At 44.4% G+C, this 12,086-nt stretch overlaps 1 protein-coding gene and 1 long non-coding RNA gene across 6 annotated transcripts in view; one reads left to right on the top strand and one right to left on the bottom strand.

Moving 5' to 3' along the window:
• Positions 1-12,086, top strand: part of dlc1 (DLC1 Rho GTPase activating protein) — a 585,847-nt gene that overhangs the window by 418,701 nt on the left and 155,060 nt on the right. The window lies entirely within an intron of this gene.
• LOC144684503 (uncharacterized) overlaps positions 7,558-12,086 on the bottom strand; it is a 67,221-nt gene continuing 62,692 nt past the window's right edge. Inside the window, exons 3-4 of the long non-coding RNA XR_013577516.1 lie at positions 9,670-9,766; positions 7,558-7,693 (exon numbers count right to left, since the gene is read on the bottom strand). This is a non-coding gene — a long non-coding RNA (uncharacterized LOC144684503). The remainder of the gene's footprint in view (positions 7,694-9,669; positions 9,767-12,086) is intronic.

The following is a 12,086-nucleotide window of genomic DNA, read 5'->3' as shown; positions in this document are numbered from 1 at the left end:
CTCCTTGCCTCTATATCCTTTCTAATAATTAAATGACCAGAGCTGCCGGCTGTACTAAGTGTGGTCTAACCAAGGTTCAATACAGGTTTAGCCTAACATCCCCAGTTTTCAGTTGTATCCCTCTAGATATAAAGCCTAATGCTTGGCTTTTTTTTTAGAGAGATAAATTCTTGACTAACAAGGGGGCGAAAGGTTATCAGGGGTAGGCACGAATATGGGGTTGAGGTTACATTCAGATCAGTCATGATCTTATTGAATGGCAGAGCAGGCTCGAGGGGCTGAGTGGCCTACTCCTGCTCCTAATTCGTATGTACGTATGTTTGTATTGCCTTCTGTGGCCCAACTTTCAGTGATGGGTGTGTTTGTACTCCTTTGTTCCTCTACCCCACCTAGACTTGCCTTATAAGTAATAAGCATCACCCCTATTCTTCCTATTAAAATGTGCTACCTCACATTTAGCTGTGTTGAACTTCATTGTAAATTATTTACTCATTCTGCAGGTTTACTAATGTCCTCATTTACTTTGTTGCAGTCATCCTCAATTTGCTGCCATCCACAAATTTAGAAATTGTGTTTAAATAACCAGGGCTTTTTGTATTATTGACATCCACTAGTTTTCATGATTTGAGAGAAAAATACGTTAGCAAAGCGTTTCAAGCAGCACTCCATAGACTTGAGTCGATTCCATGAGGTTAGGGAGCACCACAGCCCGTGTCATGTTCTTTAATGATATCAGTGAGGATTGCTGCATGGATTGCACAAGTAGGGGCCCTGCCACTGCCTGCTCCCAGCAAGTTGACATTAGTCTGTGTAGCATTAAACAGCACTACACAGACCATTTTTCCCCCTTAATCTCCTGGCTGAGCCTATTATTATGTCAGAACTTTTGAATAGAAACTGAGATTAATAACTCCAGACATAAAATTTAGAACATTTGACCAATGACTGTCAAATACACTTTTTTCAAATTAGATATTTTTGAGCCCAAACATTAAACTGGACTAATACTGGGAAAGAAAGTCTGTCTGGGAAGGGTCCTTCTAATTAGTGAATGTTGTTGTTAAGATCTAACGGAGGTTGCTTTAGGTGCCAAATAGTCAGCAGGGCACTTCCTTGAGAATACAAAAGTTTCAAAGTTCAAGAGTAAGAGCAATAGAAGAGACCAAACAGTGCAGAAATACATTTAAATCTGTTTCATATGTTTGTGAACTTCTATATCCTTATGGCAGGTCAAAGCACTTCTGAGCAAGTCATTTTCTTACAACATGCTGGGGCAAACTCTTGGAAATTCACGATTATAAATTGTCATTACATTGTGGTCTCAAAACATGTAAATGTTTCCATTTGGATGACAAATTCTTGATGTGCTTTGACTTTTTTTGGACTGTGTAGCACTTGAATAGAGCCCAGAGACCGTCAAAGCTCAAACAGTATCAAAAGAAACACTTGACATGGGCCCAAAGAGCATTGAATTTGCTAACAGTTAACCTTTCACCTAAATTTTCTGGGCCAGTGCCTAAATCCTCAAATGGCACACACAAGATTATTGTTTAAATAGGCAACAACCTAGGAGGCGTGTTTAGTCACCACAAAAGACACCAAGTTATCTACATAAACTAACCTGATATAAATGAAATATGTTAAGCCAGCTACTGATTTGGTAGCCATAAATTTGACTTCAAACGATCTACATATCTCTTTGTTCTCTGCTTATTTTTTGAAGTTCTTAGTTCTTATTTGGCTAGGCAGAACCATTTTTCAGTATATAATGGTAGACAGGAATGGTCCATGCCATGTTTATGAGACAAGGGATAATGAAAATCTGGATCTTTCACCACAAATTGTTGTGGATGCTGGGTCAGCTAAGATTTTCAAAACTGCAGTTGTTAGACTTTTGTAAGGAAAGGTGATCAAAGAATCTGGGACAAAGACAGGTAAATGCAGTTGATGTACAGATCAGCTATGATATAATTGTACAGCAGAACAGATTTGAGTGGCAGATGCCATGTTTGTGTTCCTATCACAAGAAGAAGAATAGGGGTGTTTTCTTGGTGTCCAGGCCAACATTTACCAGCCTGCCAACAACACCAAATCTATTCAAATATAAAAGCAAAACACTGCAGATGCTGGAAATCTGAAACAAAAACAGAAAATGCTGGAAAAACTCAGCAGGTCTGGCAGCATCTGTGGAGAAAGAAACAGTTAACGTTTTGAGTCCGTATGACCTTTCCTAAGAGCCCCAAATCTATTCATTTAGCTCTTTTTAAAAATTAATTCAACGGATGTGAGCATCGCTAACAAGATCAACATTTATTGCCATCGCTAATTGGCATTCAGAAGGTGGCGGTGAGCCATGTTCTTGAACCGCTGCAGTCCATGTGGTGCAGTACACAAACTGTGCTGTTAAGGAGGGAGTTCCTGGATTTTGACCCAGCAACAGTGAAGTTACAGCGATATAGTTCGAAGTCAGGATGGTGCGTGCCTTAAGGGGAGCTTGCAGGTAATGGTGTACTTTCACGCCTGCTGCCTTTGTCCTTCTAGGTGGTAGAGGTCACGGGTTTGGAAGGTGTTGTCAAAAGAACCTTGGTGAATTGCTGTAGTGTATCTTGTAGATGGTACATACTCTGCCGCTGTGCGCCAAAGGTGGAGGGAGTGAATGTTTAAGCTGGTGGCTAGGATGCCGATCAAACAGGCTGCTCTGCTGTGAATGGTGTCAAGCTTTTTGAGTGTTTTTGGAGATGCACTCATCCAGGCAAGTGGAGAGTATTCCATCAGTAGGAATGATGGATACATGCCTTGTAGTTGGTGAACAGGCTTTGAGGAATCAGGTGAGTTAATCAACACAAAATTCCCAGCCTCTGAGCTACTCTTGTAGCCACAGTATTCATATGGCTAGTCCAGTTCAGTTTCTGATCAATGCCAACTCCCAGAATGTTGATGTTGGCCTATTCATCAGTGCTAATCGCACTAAACATCAAGGGAGATGGTTAGATTCTCTCTTGTTGGAGATGGTCATTGCCTGGCACTTGTGTGGCATGCATGTTTCTTTCCACTTGTCAGCCCAAGCCTGAATGTTGTCCAGTCTTGCTACATGTAGCACAGATTGCTTCAGAGTCTAAGGAGTTATGAATGGCACTGTACACTGTGCAATCATCAGTGATCATCCCCATTTCTGACCTTATGATGGAGGGGAGGTCATTGATGAAGCAGCTGAAGATGGTTGGGCCTAGGACCTTGGGCCATGAGGAATTTCTGCAATTATATGCTGGGGCTGAGATGATTAGCTTCCAACAACTACAATCACCTTCCTTTGTGGTAGGTGTGACTTCAACCAGTGGAGACTTTTCCCCCTGATTCCCATTGACTCCAGTTTTGCTAGGGCTCCTTGATGCCACATTCGGTCAAATGTTGCCTTGATGTCAAGGGCAGTCACTCTCACCTCACCTTGGGAGTTCAGCTCTTTTATCCATATTTGGAACAATGTTGTAATGAGGCCTGGCTCTGAGTGATCCCGTGGAGCTCAAACTGAGCATCAGGAAGCAAGTTATTGCTGAGTAAGTGCCACTTGATATCACTGTCAAGGACACCTTCCATCACTTTGCTGATGATCGAAAGTAGACTAATCGGTTGATAATTGGTCGGATTGGATTTGTCCTGCTTTGTGTGGACAGAACCTACCTCGGCTATTTTCCACATTTTCTGGTAGATGCCAGTGTTATAGCTGTACTGGAACAGCTGGGCTAGGGCCCCAGCTAATTTTAAAGCAGAAGTGTTCGGTGCTATTGCTAAATATTGTCAGGGCCCATAGCCTTTGCTGTATCCGGTGTCTTCAGCCATTTCTTGATATCACATGGAGTGAATCAAATTGTCTGAAGCTGGACCTCTAATGCTGGGGACCTCAGGAAGAGGCTGAGATGAGTCATGCACTTGACACTTATGGCTGAAGATTGTTGGAAATGCTTCAGCCTTTCCTTTTGCACTAACGTGCTGGGTTCTGCCGTAATTGAGGAAGTTCATGGAGCATCCCCTTCCAGTGATTTAGTTAATTGTTCACCACCATTCACGAAAGGATGGCACGACTTCAGGGGTTTGATCTGATCTGTTGATTGTGGGATCACTTAATCCTGCTTCTGCTGTTTAGCATGCAAGTAGTCCTGTGCTAGGACCACACGGTCCTAGCTTCACCAGGTGGGCACTTAATTTTTAAGTATGCCTGATGCTGCTCCTATAGCCCCCTCTCCTACATTCCTCATTGAAGTAGGGTTGGCCCCTGGCTTGATGCATGGTAGAGTGAGCGATATGCAAGGCCATGAGGCTAGAGATTGTGGTTGACTACAATTATGCTACTGATGATGGTCCAAAGTGCTTCATTGATGCCAATTTTGAGCTGTTAGGTCACTGATTTTAGTGAAACCTTAATGTGAACAATTGTTTCCACACATTGCAGCAGTGGCTATACTTGAGAACTACTTTGAGATGTCCTGCAGTCATGAAAAGTGCTCTATAAATGCAAATATTTTCTTTACTCAAAAAGAAATCATAACATATGTATCAGAGAAGATTTTATGGACATTTTTACATACATATTTTATTTCAAACTAAAGCAAGCATAAGATGTTGGGCAGAATTTCCTGCTCAAGTTTAGGCGCTAGCCCAGAAAACTTTGTGTAACTTGAGCAATATAGCTGGAATGTGGCAGAAAATTCTTTGGGAGGCACTTCACCTGCTCCCTGTTCACCATCTCTTTTAGCATTTTTCACTGCAAATGGTGTCAGGCATATAATATTTTCACTCACACATTATAGTGAGAAGCAGATGATAGGGATATATCATTCAGCATATCTCCTGTCATTTATGCCTCAGCAACACTCAATGCGAGGGTTGCCTGTTTATCCCAGGTGCTCAGCCATGGGCAACCAAAGGCTTAATTCTCCCGAATGGGAATGGACTGATTCAATTCACCAATCCTATTTCAAAAATGCTTTCAATAAACCTTCCCTTTCCTTGGCTGCCCCAGGTATAATTAGCCAGGCTGTATTGTGACAAGCCTCTGAGGCTGTTGTGTTCATTCTCCAGCCCCACCCAGAGGCAAACAACTTCCTGGTAACCAAACGCAGTCTCAGCAACTAAATCTAGTTTCAAGTGGTTATCTTTTTAAAGAGTTTTTAAATAGTAAGCCTACTGGATTTTCCAGCCTTGAAAGATTTCTGAGTAGGTTCTGTCAGGCCTGGTGACAGAAAGTCAGACAAGGTAGCTGCACTGGGGAGGATATTGTGGTGAGAAGCAGGGAGAGAATCTTCAATTTTTCAGAATGATGAGGGAACATGGGATCAAGTAGCACTGGAACTATGGCTGCATAAGTGCATTGTGGGATGTCTTCAGGTCTGCCAGCATTAGAGGAGCATTTTGAGGTCTAGCAGTATTGGAAAGGCATGCTGCATACCTGCCATACAGGAGGGCCAGCGGCAGTAACAAGGCCTTGGGCGATGATAGTCATGAAGGAGGTGAGGTCCCATTGCCTTGAAGCACTCAGACAGGTACTAAGATCTATCACTATTGGAGTAAATGGTTCCTGGGTTGCAGAAGTGAAGAAGTGTGGTGTCAAAACTGGACCACTGAGTAAGTTTGACAATGATCCTGTGGAGTGGCTCGAGACATATTACTAATTTTACCATGTTAAAGGAAGTTTACAAATGCAAGCTACTGTTGTAGGGAAAGTACTTCCAGTGGAAGTTAGTTCATCCTTCTGAAAAAGCTGAAACCTTGAAGTAAAATCTTTCTGGTGTTAAAAAGGCATAAACAACAATTCTATATGTACATTTAATTATATGCAAAGTGTATATTTTTATTGTTAAAATCTTTGTTTTGCACATTATAAATTTCAATTACCAAGAAAAAATGGCAGATAGAAAACCTTGAATTTTCTTTCAAAGAATTTGATTCATTCAGCTTTTACTTTTATCGCTAGAGTTCTCCTGACTTAGCTATTCAGGCTTGGCTATTTTCACAAGTCATAGTAGTTTCTCATTGATTGTTTTCTCGCTAATTTCCTTGCATTTGATTCATATGCTCTTTACTTCTTCAGCTCTAATTTCTTGCTATCTCACCTAACAACAAAGTATGGCAGAAAACAAGTGACAAGAAGTTTCACACATAATTGTGCGTATACGTGTTGTAAGTCACAAGATAAGTTATTTTATACAATAAAACATAGCTGATATCTTATCAGGTTTGTTGTGATATGCTGTGTCAGTTGATTAGGTCAAACTGTTTCTCTTACAAAGCATTGTAGGAGTGCTAGTAATGATATTTTTAGACTGTTTCTATGATTAAGTGCACTCTTACGTGGAAAATACAAACCAGCGGCTTTGATCATTATTAAATATTTGGTTAGCCATGAAGTTAATTTCAAAACTTAACTTTATGTTTTTTAAAGCCAATAAGCAGAGGAAGTGTGGGAAGGTGTTCGGAATTACAGTCCCGCGGTTAAACCCAAGGCAGGAAGGGGCCAATGCAAAAAACTCACCCACTCATGGCAGGATGTCAATTCGGCTCATTAATGAACCAATTTAAGAAATTACCCCTGAGCCCACTGGAATTTAGTGGTGGCTCAGGGATTAAATGGAAGTTACATGGCTTTCTCAAGGCCCTCCCGAAGGCCATTTGGCTTTGCCAGTGACCCAAACGGGAGTGGGGGGCGCAGTTGGGATTGTGAGGGGATGGGTGTCCCTCGTAGTCAGGCACTTAGTGCCCATTCGAGGGACCCGGCATCAAGAAGGTGGGTGGGTGGGTGGGGGAGGAGCGCTGAGAGCCACGCTGCTGCCCTTTCCTCTGACCTCCCTGCACCCCCCCCCCCTCTCTCATGGTCCCCAGCCCAGGACATTGTAGAGATCATGACAATGACAGACTGTCAATAACAGACCATTCAGAGTGCATGGGTTTCGCAATGCCTCATGAAACACAGCTAGATCAGTACTTATCGCTGCAGGTCCAAATACTCAGTCCCAAAGGGCGACTCCAGAGGCTATGGAGCAACCCTGATATTGCCCTTCCCCCTTCGGGGTGAGCTGTGCATAGACACCCCTACCTCAAACTCCTCCTCCAATCCACTGGTGCTGTACTCTTGCTCCCCAATGTATCTCTATGCGAAAGCCCACTGGGCTGTATGTCCCTAGGTTGGTGAGCGTGATCTCGTAGCTGACGGTGCACATAGGACAACTGAACCCCCTCCTCCTGTTCGAGGTCAGACTCTTCCCCGGTGGGTAGGACTGCAGCTAATGGACCTGTGAGAGAGACATAAGACAGTCATGAGCCGAGGTGCTACACATTCTCCCCCCTCCCAGTGACCTTCTTCCCCAGCCACCCCTGCATGGTGCTGCTTCCAGTCGATGCCTCCCAGCCTGCGCATCTTCAGGAGTGAAGCATCACCCTCAGCAGCCATTGTACCATCCCTGCATGCCATCCATCCCTCTTCCACCCACCACCCTTCCAGCATAAAATGCGTCCAGATGCATGCTTGTATGATGCCCACGGCTATGTGCACCTGGGAGAGGGGGGGTCTTGCTGACAACCATAGGCTTCTTTGCTGACACTCTTGTGATGGCCATTGTCCTTTCCCCTGCATGTTTGATGTTAGGTTTGGGGGCTCACTCCCAGTCCTCGCCATCTCCCTCAGGTTGTCGGCTCTCTTTTCCTGAAAGGCAAAGATGGAAAGCGTGAAGTGTAGGCGCATCAAGGCAGTCTACATGGAGGTGCCTCACATGTCTCTCCATCAGGTGCAGCAGCTGACGTGTGCTGCTGGGGTGGCCTGTAGAGTTTTGTGAGCTGCTGCATGATGTCTGTTCAAGCTTCAGAGACTAACAGGTGTAAGCATCACAAGACTGGTGCAGCAGGGAAGTGATGTATAGGGTAGCGTGTCAACATTGGCATAAAACAGTGAACACATGAATAACTAGGGAATACAGCTAATGGGCCAGCTCACACCGGGCAACAATGTGTCAGCCAGCAAATACATAGTACTTACACTCCAAGTGTCACAGGTCACCTCCAGCAAGGTGTCAGGGCTATATCCGGGCTGATCTGGATCAGCTGGAAAAGCCACTTTGTGCCCTTTTATGGGCAGAGGACGGGAGGAACCCTTCTCCACACCGCACACATTTCAACCCTGAGCGTGAGCCTGAACCCAATCAAGGGTCACAATCGGCACCCAGATCCCACTTCCTGCCAAAATTGCTGAAAATGATGGGTGAAGTCGGACACCGTTTATGGGTGCAGTCTGCAAGTCATGAAATGGCCCAACACACATTTTGTGGCCCAAAGATGAATACTTGGCCCATGGAGTATAATTATTTTGTTTCACATTTCATCTTATATTCCTGGCCATCTTTGGGTTGTCAGCTTTTGTGGGATTTTTCTCAAGCTGCTGGTCAGCTGCTGTTTTTCAAGTTGGCACATATGCCGAGCAAATTGGCTGTCGCTAGAAATGAAACGGGATCCGAAAATGTAGATTTGTAAATCTTCTCTATTGAGTGAAGGAAGTTGTTGGTGCTGTGTTAGTCACTGCTGAGCTGATGATTTTAAATCAAACGAAATGCACTCAAAAGTAAGTGCAACACATTTATTTTACATTTAGCTAATTTTTGAATTCCTGTAAATGGAATGACAGGTTTATTTTTGTCATCCTAAAACTGTGAAAATGCAGGTAAGGACAAAGGAAAGATCAAATTAATTTGAAGTTAGGAAATGTTTTAAGGCTTGAATTAAACTATTATTACAGCTGGTCCAGCCAAAGTATGAGAGTTTTTACCACTTTTTGTAAAGCAGAGCTAGTCTCATTTCTCCCATTCCCTGGTCCTCAGCTGTCTTACTTCTGAATGGTGGTGTTTACTTCGATTGCTCAAAAGGGGCCTGGAGAGTGTATGCACAATGACATGGACAGATCTCTCTATTTACCCTTTCACTTCCAGACCAGCTAAAGACAGGGTTCACTTGGCTGCCTGTGTTAAACACTCGATAAACAAAGTAAGCACTTTAGAAGTTTGAATTGGCAAGGGATTGAAGCGGAACAGTTTGTTTCCAACAGAAGGAACCTAGACAGTCTCCAAAACAGTTCTGTGGTGCCAGTATGGTGCCGGCATGGTAGCATAAACCCTAGGTAGTTCACAGATGTGGCCACACGGCCTGTGAAGCTGTCTGCATGTGCCAAACTTCTGTTTCCTCTTGTTATGGACTGGGGAATGGGGGCAGGGGGAAACTGTTCATTGTAATGAACAAAGGCAGAAGCTAATTTTCTTTCTCCAATTAGTCTTAAAAAAGGCAGTAATAGCAAACAAGTTGAAATACTGTTTGGAACGATAGACCTAACTTTGGTTCACTAACACATTTGAAAATAAATAATTGACTAATTCCGCTTGTGCGATTTAATACATTTGAACATTTTACCATGTACTGGTTTATTTTTATGGAACTTCTCCTAAAAGCGCCACCTGTCAGGTGCATGTCGATCTGGTTTTCTGAATACCCAATATTGCAGAAAGGGACATCAAATACGTGTTAAACTCCTAATTTGAATATGGAAAGGGTTATCGCCTGCTTCAGGATGCCTATCGTTTTGCCTACACCAATATAGACAGATCATGCTTCAGCATATAATGACTAGGTGCTTGCTACCTGCCATATTAGAGGTTTAGATGTCTGTTTAACACCTAAGACCTGCTAAAGCCATATTTTTTCTCAAGCTTATGACTCGTCCAGCTGAAGGCAGAACCTGTAGATTGAGCAGTTTGCATGCATTAATGTTAATAAGGCAGCCCAACAGATACAATACAGCTTCTGGGTCTAACAATAGTTATATTAGTTTTCCCTCAAATAATTTTGAAAAAGAGAAGACAAATAGAAAACTAGTAAAGTATACACGCAGGTGAACCAAGACTTATAGGGCAGAGTTTTGCCGTCGGTGAGCAGGGGTGTAAAATGACACGGGATGACGTTAGGCGGAACCCCCGACATCATCCCGCCCCATTTAAATTTTCAGGAAGGCGGGCCCGTAGCAAAATCAGCTGCGGGCCCACCGACCTGTCAATGGCCAATTGAGGCCATTGACAGGATCAATTATACAATTAAAGGACCTGCCCGTCCAACCTTAAGGTTGGCGGGCAGGCCAGGAGCCATGGCGGCAAATAGAGAAAACATGAAACCTCATCCACAGGCGGGATGAGGTTTCATGCAGGGTTTTAAAAATTGTAATAAAGTTATTATGTAAATTATGAACATGTCCCATCTCATGTGACATTGTCACATGAGGGGGACATGTTAAGGAATTTTTTTTTTCTATTTTTAATATTTTTAAAAGTGTCAGCGATCTCCCTGAGGCAGCACTTAGCCTCAGGGAGATGTGCGCTCTTTTGTGCACATGCGCGAAGGAGCACACTCTTGCCTTTGGGGAACCCCCCCCACCCACACAGGAAGTGCGTAGCACTTCCTGGCAAATGTCACGCTGGGCTGGCCTTAATTGGCCTGCTCACGTAAAATGATGGCGGAGTCCGCTTCTCCGGCGGGGATCAGCTCCCCACCCGCCAGAGATTGAATCGGGCCCACCCGCCCAGCAGGCAGAAAATTCTGCCCATTGTGTAAAATGTGAGGTAGAAAATCGGTAGCCATTTTTATTCTTTCCCAATTGTTATTTCCATTGGATTCAAGGTTGGAAAGACCACACGATTGTCAGTTTGTCTCTCTGCTTTCCTCAGACTCTGCCCTTTTCTGCTCCACCCCTCAGGAAGGGCATGGAGCGCACAAAATTCATGTGCCCCGATTTTTGAGTGTGGAGCCATGACTCGTGGCATGCCTGTGCCTATTCAGATCGAGGTGGGTAAGGCGCACTATTCGTCTACCCATCTTACCTGAATGATTTTGGTATAGGTTCCTGTGCCTCTCACATTGCTCTCTCCTTCTGAACATAGCCAGCAAGCTCTGAACACAGCAGGAGGCCTGGGCAGTTTTGCTGCAAACCTTTGGTAAAGGCAGGCTGCCTCTTAAAGGAAAGCTGCTCAACAAGCTTGCTGCAATGGAAATTCTTGCAAAGCAAACACCAGGGCCAGGATTTTTCAGTCGGCGTGCGGGGACAGGCCCAAAACACCAGCAAGTAAAATGACGCGTGATGGCGTCAGGCATGTACCCCGATGTCATCACGCTGTCTCACGATATTTCATTTGGCAGACGCACGCCAGAGTCGGCTGTGTGCCCGCCGTTAACTGATAGGCCTAGTAAGGCCATGAACAAATTAACTAGTGTCATCATTTACATTGCCCGTCCAACCTTAAGATTGGCATCACCCCAAGTGATGGCCTTCACGTTTTTTAGGAAACCTCATCCACGAGCCTAAAGCATTTACTACTTAAGTAAAAATTTCATATGAAAAATAAAAACATGTCCATTCTCATGCGGCACGGTCACATGAGGGGACAAGTCTCATTAAATTTTTAATGTCTGTAAGAGTGTTTTTACAAACCGCTTCAATCTCCCTGAGGCAGCTCCAAGACACATGGTGGTGCGGAGCCAATCACGGGCGCCAATCGGCTTCGCGACCAGCCCTGCCCGCTCCCGGCCGACGCGGGAAAAATTCAGGCCCAGGGCAGACAGAGGGATCCAGACCGATGGATGCAATGGTGGAGGCTACTATGTCCTGCTTCTGCATGGACAAATCACAAAGATGGAGTCCAAAGTTGTTGGTGGCAGTAGGTCAGTGTTCAGGTGCAGGTTGGAAGTATAGACTGAATGCGCTGGGCCGAGCCTCTGTCACACATGTTTAGTGACAGCACGTCATGTTGGCTCCCATTGCTACTGTCTGCTGGAGCTTTAATGTGACCAGCAGTACCATGAGTGGCCACAGGCCCAAGCACCAGCTGATGACTGTCCCTCTCGGCTAGTGCCAGAGAGAGGAATAATCGGGTACTCACCTTCTGGAGCTCCAGGCCCTTGGGCCCTGGGCCAAGGTCTCAACCCACAAGCTTCTCATTTTCCATAGCATTTCAGCCTCTTTGATTTGAAAAAATACACTGACTCAGCAAATCCCACACATTCGTTTTAGC

The sequence above is a fragment of the Cetorhinus maximus genome, chromosome 1, assembly GCF_964194155.1.
Source record: "Cetorhinus maximus chromosome 1, sCetMax3.hap1.1, whole genome shotgun sequence".
Taxonomy (NCBI): domain Eukaryota; kingdom Metazoa; phylum Chordata; class Chondrichthyes; order Lamniformes; family Cetorhinidae; genus Cetorhinus; species Cetorhinus maximus.
This window is presented reverse-complemented; position numbering and strand designations above follow the sequence as displayed.